Source organism: Agelaius tricolor, unplaced genomic scaffold (assembly GCF_023055355.1).
Source record: "Agelaius tricolor isolate 1412-34295 unplaced genomic scaffold, bAgeTri1.0.p SCAF_52, whole genome shotgun sequence".
Taxonomy (NCBI): domain Eukaryota; kingdom Metazoa; phylum Chordata; class Aves; order Passeriformes; family Icteridae; genus Agelaius; species Agelaius tricolor.
In genome coordinates, this window is record NW_027269312.1 from 2,168,090 (window position 1) to 2,176,525 (window position 8,436).

Sequence of the window (8,436 nt, forward strand, 5' to 3'; positions counted from 1 at the left end):
CGCTGCTGTGGCCACCGCTCCCCTGGCTGGAGGCTCTTGGGATGAAGGGCAAGGAAGCGAGGTCACATCTTGTCCCAACATGGAGGTGGCCCTTGGTGGGGGCAGGGTGGCCACAAGCTGGGCACAGGCTGGGGACATGGTGGGACAGCCTGGGGACATGGTGGGGGATGGTCTTGGCAGGAGTGGGGGGCTCAGGGGATGTGGGGAACCAAGGATGGGTGTCCAGCAGAATGGGGGTCCAGTGGAATTGGGGTTTCCATGCCTGGGGGCATTCAGGGATGGGGGTGCTGTGGGAACATGGTCCCCAGGGATTTGGGGTCATGGCAAGTGGGTGCCAGGGCTGGGGGTGCAGGGGGAAAAAGGGGACCCTCGGGAATAGGGGTTCTGGGGGAAGAAGCAGCCCATGGGATGAGATCAAGGCAAGGGTGGGGCTGGGCAATGTCAGTCCTGGGATGGGGGTCCCTAGGGAGGAGAGACCAAGGCAATGGGGGTCCCATGGTTGGGTTCCCAGGGGAATGGGGGTGCCAGGGATGGGCAGTGGCTGCGTGGCCATGGGGGTCACAGCTCTATCCTGGGGTGCCTCAGATTTTGGGGTGACCCAGAGCCCAGCACAGTCCCCACCCTGCAGCACCCCAGGGCTGTCCTGGGAGTCTCTGTGTCCCTGCCACACTCATCCCTGGGTCAGGTCCCCCCATTTCCTGGCTCAGCCATCCCAGGCAACACTTGATGCCCAATTGGTTCAGACAAAATTACACATCCATAGGATAAAAGCAAAAATCTTTCCCACACCGTTATTTTCCTAATAAAGAACAAACTCAGCAAAAATCAAACTGGCAAGGTATAAAATGCTCTGGTTTGTAGAATCCTTATAACGCTTTCTGTCCCAACAAGTCCCTCACAATAAAAACACAAAAATATCACAAAGAAATGAGACTTTTTGGCTCCCTTTAGCAGCCCCTTGGTGCATCCCACAGCAGGGTTTGCTTGTGGATAACACAGAGGGTGGAATCTCCCTGAGTGTCCAACAGCTCCATGGGATTGTTCCCTGCCTGCTGGGCAGCACCCCAGCCCCTAAGGAAACCTTTTCTTGGACCATATTTAGGAACTCTTCCTATTTTGCTCGTTCCCACCCTGAAAATTGATTGACTTCCCATGGAGGAAGGGTAGAAGCTCTGTCCATGCTTGGGAGAGTGCACAAGAAGCTGTGGAAATGCCCCTGTGTGCCTCAGGGTCTGATTCCCTGGTAAATCCACTCCAGCTTGCCCTGAATTCCCCTGCCTGGGCACTCCCTGCTCCTGCTGTGACACCCCTGTTCCCCAGCACCTTGTGTGCAGCCCCTGCTCAATATTTTGACACTTTTCCCTCTCTTCTGGTGTGCACATCCAGAACACAAACATTCTTTCCATGAGGTTCCAAAGGGCAGGAGGTTTTGTTCAAGAAGGAGGGTCCAGGTCAGCTTGTTGAGCAGATTGGTGTGGGATTTGCAGTTGTTTTGTGGTATTCTCAGTCCCTTGGGGACAGGAACAAATAATCAGTTGCTGCATTTCCGGACTGGTTCCCTCACAGCTGCCCCTGCAGGGGCAGTTTCCAGCCAGCCCTGCTCTGAAAACCATTAAAGGCCCTCACAGAGCCACTGCTTGAGCTCCCTTTGGGTTTCTGCTTCTTGCAGGGCTGAGCAAACCACAGGCAGGGCCTTTTTCACCCACAGAATTCTCACCTCTGCAGCAGCTCTAAAGCTGCCAGAATCAAAGCCAAGGGGGCAGGGGGGACCCTCAGGGCCTGGCTGCCACCTGGGTCTGGGCAGAGCAGGGCTGGGCAATGGCCATCCCTGTGCAGTTGGGCTGGGCCATGGCTGGGCCCCACCCTTGCATTGACAGGGGTCCCCAGGATGTGCCACCCCTGGGACAGGCACCCGGCCAGGAATGTGCAGGGACATTTCTGGAACTGCCACACCCTGGGACAGGACCCCCCATGCCAGGATGTGTCAGCCCCTGGGACAGGATCCCCCCAGGACAGGAGCCTCTGGATGTGCCCCCCCAGGACAGAACCCCCCCTTTCCCATCTGACTCTCAGCACAAACGGCCTCTTCCTTCTTGTCCAGGAAAAAGAAAGTGAAAGTGTTGAGGGGGCACAGCCCAACACCTCCATCCCCCACAGCCTCCCCACCCTTCCCTGCACCCCTGCTCCCCATTTTTTTCCTCCCCTGGCTCCCCCCAATCCATTCCCTGCTCAGGTGCTCCCCAGGATTGCTGAGCCAGGAACGGGGACAGAGGGCACCTGGCACAAAAGTGAGGAAAATAAGGAAAAAAGAGAAATAAAGAGCGGAGAAAGTCAAGGGCAGGGGAGGGCACAGAGGCAGAGCTACCCAGGACCCCCATGTGATGCCTGCACAGGAAATGAGCACCCCAGGGGGGGCAGTGCTGGGCCCTGGGTCACACCAAAATCTGAGGCACCCAGGGAAGGAGCTGAGATCCCTGTGTCCATCAAGCCACTGCCCATCCCTGGCACCTCCGTTCCCCTGGGAACCCAACCATGTCACCCCCATTCCATATGTCCCACATTGCCTGGGAGCCCCATCCCTGTACTGACATTCCCCACGATCTCCATGGCCCAGGAACCCTCTCCTGTTCATTCCAAGCCCTGAAATCTCCCATCCCCCAGGACCTTCATCCTCTCAGCTCCCCCATTCTCCCATCATCCACATCCAAAGAACCCCCATCCCATGACTCCAAATCCCTCGAGCTGACATTCCATTAGGATTCCTATCCCTGAGTCTCTCCAGCCTTTGGGGAGAGGGATTTCCATGCCCCCCACCCCAATCCTAGGTGACTCCACCGCTTCAGGACCCCCATTGTTCAGGGACCCCATCCCTGGGACCCCCATTCTCCTGGACACCCATCCCTGGCTCCCCAAACCCATTGAGCCCCCCCCCTCCTGGGAAATCCATGTCCCACCTTGTCCCACCCAGCCTTGTCCCCAGGCTGTCCCCAGTTTGTGGCCACCCTGCCCCCACCAAGGGCCAACTACACATGGGGATGGACGTGACCTCGCTTCCTTCCCCTTCATCCGAAGAGCCGCCAGCCAGGGGAGCGGTGGCCACAGCAGCGAGTGACAGCCAGTGCACATGGCTGGGGACACCGGGATGGCCGGGAAGGTGGCGCTGCTCCTGTGGGGTGAGTGCCCCGGGCACGGGCCTGACACCCTGGGGATGGTGAGGGGAGGGGGCACAGGGGGGCTGCAGGGTCCCCTGAGGTCTCCAATGCAAGCAGAGCCAGAGCATGAGGTCAGCATGCTCTAGTGGCTGTGGGGATAGAGGAAGGGGGACAGGAATGTACTGCTGTCCCCTACGGGGACAGTTTGGGGACATCTCCCACACCCTGTGCCCCCGGTGCCTCTATCCCCATGGTGCCACCCCCACCCAGCCCTGTCCCTTCTCCCTTCCAGCCCAGACCCTCGGCCTCGCTGGTGAGTCCTCGGGGGATGCCATGGCCCCACCCCACTGTCCCCAGCCCCACACTGGCCCTGGCAGGCTGGCGTCCCCTGTCACCCACAGGTGCCCAGACCACCCAGCTCCTGGTGGAGCCCCCCTGGAGGCCGGCGGTGCTGTGGGACCGGGTGACACTGACCTGCCAGGGCTTGGGGAACACCGGTGCCACAACTTGGTACAAGGATGGGCAGCTCTGGGGGCAGCAGGGACTCGACCACCTGAGTGTCACTGAGAGTGGCACCTACACGTGTGACAGACCTGGCAGTGGGCACAGCCCCCCCGTTAGGGTCTTAGATGGTGAGTGGGGATCTTAAATCATCTGGGTGGCGGCTGATAGATCTGGGTGAGCTCCACTCTGTGGGTGGCCTCACACCCCTTGTGTGGTGCCCTGCACACAGGAACATCCCAGTTCATCCCAGTGCACCCACATGTCCCCAGTGCCATGGGGACCCTCCTTGCACCTGTCTCAAGCCCCTCAGTGAGATGGGACCCTCCTGTCCCACAGATGAGCTGGTGCTGCAGGTGCCAGTACGGGCAATGCTGGAGGGGGAGACAGTGACACTGCGCTGCCGGGGCCGGCAGGACAACCCGGACACCAGGGTGCGATTTTACCGGGAGGAGAAGGATCTGTGGGGGTCCCTCAGGGGAACCGAGCTGTCCCTGTCCCCTCTGCAGCTGCACCACAGCGGTCACTACAGCTGCAGTGGCTTGGTGAGGGCCTTTCATTCACGGTCAGCAGCAGTGCCAGTGACAGTGCACGGTGAGCACCCCCACAGTTGGAATTCTGATCTCCTGACACCTCCAAAGCCCCTTCCCAGCAGACTCAGAGTCACAGTCCTCACCTCCCCTCTCCTTCCCTGAGCTCTTCTCAGTGCTGGTGCTGGAGGATCGCCCCAAGCCCACCCAGGGGTCCCCCTGACTCTCAGCTGCCTCAGCACCCCCAGCCCCCTGCAGCCCCGAGCCCCCCTCCTGCACGTGTTCTACCGGGATGGGCAGGTGGTGGGGGGCCCGCAGGGGTCCCCGCAGCTGCTGGTGCCTGCCCTGGGGGTCTCCCACTCGGGGAATTACAGCTGCCAGGTGCGCTCTGAAGGGGGGTCGTGCAGAATAGCAGAGCCCGGCTCCATGTCACGGTGCACAGTGAGTGCGGGGATGGGCACGGGGAGCCCTCATGGTCTGCTCGGGTCCCCCATTACTGTCTGGGGACCTCCATCAGTGCCAGGAGACCCCATCCCTCACTGGGTCCCTTCACCCCTCCCTAGGTCCCCTCCCCCCTCTCTGAAGTCCCGTCACATTCCCCAGCTCTCACCATCCCCTCCCTTGGGTCCCTGTACCCTCCCTGGTGTCAGCCCCCTTCCTCACCAGGTGTCCCTTCCCTGACCCCCCATCCTTCCTTGGAGTCCCTTTCAAGACCCCCCAGTCTCTTCGCAGCCTTTCCCTCACTGGGATCCCTCTTCCCCTCCCTTACCCCCCAGGTCCCTCACTGTCCCCTTCTGTCACCCCCTCCCACAGGGGTCCCACTCTCGGGGGTGTCCCTGTCAGCACAGCCCCCCAGGGGACAGGTGGCACTCGGGGACCGCCTGGTGCTGAGCTGCACAGTGGCCGCAGGGTCAGGTCCCCTGTCCTTCTCCTGGCACCGGAAGGGCTCAGGGGCACTGCTGGGCACCGGCCCCCACCTGGAGCTGCACCACATTGGGGACAATGACAGCGGCCAGTACCGGTGCCGGGTCAGCAATGGGCACAGCGTGGCCGAGAGTGACCCCCTGAATGTCACCGTCCTGGGTGAGCGGGACCCTCGGGCTGGGGGTGACCCAACCGCAGCACCCCCATCCCACCTCACCCAGTGCCAGCCTTCTTTATGTCCCCACAGTGCCTGTGGCCAATACCACCATCATCCCCAGTCCCCCATCACACCAGGTGCGTGCAGGTGACAATGTGACCCTGCGCTGCTCAGTGCAGGTGGGCTCAGCCCCTGTCACCTTCATCTGGCTGCACAACGGGAAGGAGGTGGCCCAGGGTCCCCTCCTGGAGCTCAGGGACATCGATGTGGGACATTTGGGCACCTACCAGTGCATGGCCACCAACCAGCTGGGACAGGACGGGCACCGCGTGTTCCGGGCACTCAGCCCTGAGCTGGCCCTGGAGGCGACAGCGTGGGACACAGAGAAACACAGGGTCACAGGTGGAGTCACACAGGGTTACTCAGGGATGCAAGACCCCAGGGGTGATGGGTGACCCTGATGTGTCCCCCTCTGTTTCTTGCAGTGGCTGCAGGGGTCAGTGGGGCTCTTTTGTTCCTGCTCCTGCTCGTGGGTGTCATTGCTGCCTGGCACAGGTGGCACCGCCTGGGTGGGTGACAATGGGGGACGGGGGTCCCAGGGAGCTGTAGAGGCCCCCAGAGTTGGGGAGCGATAGGGCGGCACCCACAGCCCCAGAAATGTGACTTTGGCTGGGAGTCCTGTAGGGTTTGGGCAGTGTCTGGATGGTCCTGCAGGGATGCTGGGCGTACCTCATGGGGGCTCTGGGGGTGTTTGTTGGTCTTTGTCCCAGCTGGGTTTGGGTGTTTGAGGCTGACTTGGTTGGGACCACTGGAGAGGTTCACAGATTCTGGGGGGTTTCAGGGACGCTTGGGCATCCCATGGGGGTTCAGCAATCCTGACAGGGGTCAGGGCCCTGGGACCCCACAGTGACTCCTCCTCTCTTTCTTTTGCAGCTGCCAGGAAGCAGCAGGAAAGGTGAGTGGGGAGCTCAAACCACACTCTCCCCTTTTACCCGAACGCCCCAAGACCTCCCATTTCCTCCCCCACATCCCCTTTATTCCCTCAGGGCCCTCCCGGATCCCCCGGCACCCCCAGGGGAGGGGGAGGTGCTGTACACACACGTCGTGGTCACCAAGAGGGCAGGGGGTGAGTACGGGGGGGACACACGCAGAGGGACACGTCACCCACCAGTGTCACCCCACCCAGATCCCACAGCCCATGTCTCTCGCAGTGTCCCCCCGTGCCACCACCCTCCAGGATCCCCAGGTGACCAACGCGGAGCTGCCGGGACCCCAGGGGCGACCCCGGGAACCCGGTGACATCTACGGGAATGTGCTGTGACACTGGGGGGAACTGGGGGCACTGGGGGTCCCCACCCATGGGCACCCACTCGTGTCTGTGCTGCCACTAAAACCTGCCCCTCCTGCTCCCCGTGGGGGAACAAAGATGCCAAAGGGCTGAGAGAAGAACAATTTCCTGAAACTGCAATGAGAGAGAATAAAACCAACAGAAACAGCAACAAGGTTCAGAGTCCAAAGGATCAGAAAACGAATGATTTCCTGGGAAAGCCCCCAAAATAGAGGCAAATCCCAGATGATTGCCCCAGCACATTTTCTCCACTAGGGGAACCTGGCAGGGCCCTGGACCTTCCTTGTTCTGAAGTGGCCTTCAGGTGGCTCTGGATTCTCTGTCCCAAACCCCTCCTCTGCTGTGTTCGCCACACCATGATGTCACAAAGGCCCTGGGGGGGTTCCAGAGCCTCTCCCTGTCCCAGGGCAGTCAGGATCAGGCCATGGCACAGGGTGAGGTGTCAGAGACAGGAAAAGTTTGATGTCTGGAGACATTTTGGAACACCTCCATGTGACAGGGCTGGGTCAGGCCTTGCTTTTGGTGAGACAGGGCCCCGTCTGTCCATCAGTCTGTCAGCCTTGGCACATTGGGGACAGCGTGACACTCTTCCAAAGTCAGCTCCTGAGTGTCCACATGACCAGAAGTGCCAGCTGGGGAGAGGGCCCTTGGTGGCCCTAATGGCTCAAAAGGCAGACCATGAGATGGCACACTCCCGGACCGTGTCTGCTCTTGGGTTGTCTGTCTCATCCACGCTGGAACCCAGGAGTTGGCAACTCATTTAAATGAGAAATATCTGCCATGGAAAGTGGGAACATTCCTGGAATCGAAAGAAGACACATGTCTAAAATTTGTTTTAATTTCAAAAATGATAAGGCTTCCAGGCAAAAGTGTAAGAAAAGTAATAGGGCTCTTTAGTAGGAAATTTATAAAAGCAGAACAGAACCAACAACACAAACCCAGAACCCCAGAACTTTCCCTCCCGCTCAGCACTGTTGGTTTTGTTGGCAGTTATAACCGCGGCCAGCAGGGGGCGCTGCAGGGAGCACTCCCGGCCAGCAGGGGGCGCCCCGCTCCAGCTCCATTTCCTCAGGGGCCGAGGCGGCTTCGGCCGCGGGGAAGGAGGGGAAATTGCTCCTTCTGCAAACTCACAGCCACCAATCGGTCCCGGCACCACCACCGGCAGCGGGCAGAAGCCGCCAAGGCAGCAGGTTGGATCCCAGTGCCCACTGGCAGCGTAGCAGTTTCCCGGGGCCAGGCACACGCCCTGTGCAACCCGTGACCGCTCTCCATGATCCCGAATGGGAGGAAGGCAGCGCCCGAGCTCAGGCAGGTCTTGGGTCCACAGGAGCATCTCTGATGGCTTTGTGCCACAATTCCTGCCAACCCTCATCCTTTGACTCCTCTTTCCTTTTCCAGCCCTCGTACAGCAGCTCTGGGAATGTTGAATTGCCCTGCGATGTTGAGGAAAGCTGGTGCTCTGTGCTGACTCGGCCAGAGCTTGTCCGGGGGCTCCAGAGCACGTTTTGCAGGAGGGAAGCGTTGGCGCGGGCTCAGCCCCTGGGCCGGGCGCTGCCTGTGCCCAGCCCCGGCCTCCCCTGCCCGCACAGCCCTGAGGCGCGGCCACAGCAGCCGCTGGCCAAGGGCTCCCGAGGGGAGGGGGCAGAGGGACGGCTGCTGCCCGGGGAGCCGCCGTGCCGCCCCGCAGCCCCGCCGGGCCGGGGCTCCATGGGCACCCGCCTCGGGCCCACGGGAGCCTGGAGAAGAGCCCGCGCGGCCTCTGCCTGCAGCAGCGGCCAGGGGCACAGCTGCCCGGCCCCGCACCCTGAGCACCGCCCTCAGGGG

General features: G+C 61.0%; 1 pseudogene; it reads left to right on the plus strand.

Annotated features, from left to right (window-relative positions):
- The first annotated feature begins 278 nt into the window (after nt 1-278).
- On the plus strand, nt 279-6,646 carry LOC139604564 (Fc receptor-like protein 2; annotated as a pseudogene).
- The last annotated feature ends 1,790 nt before the right edge of the window (nt 6,647-8,436 follow it).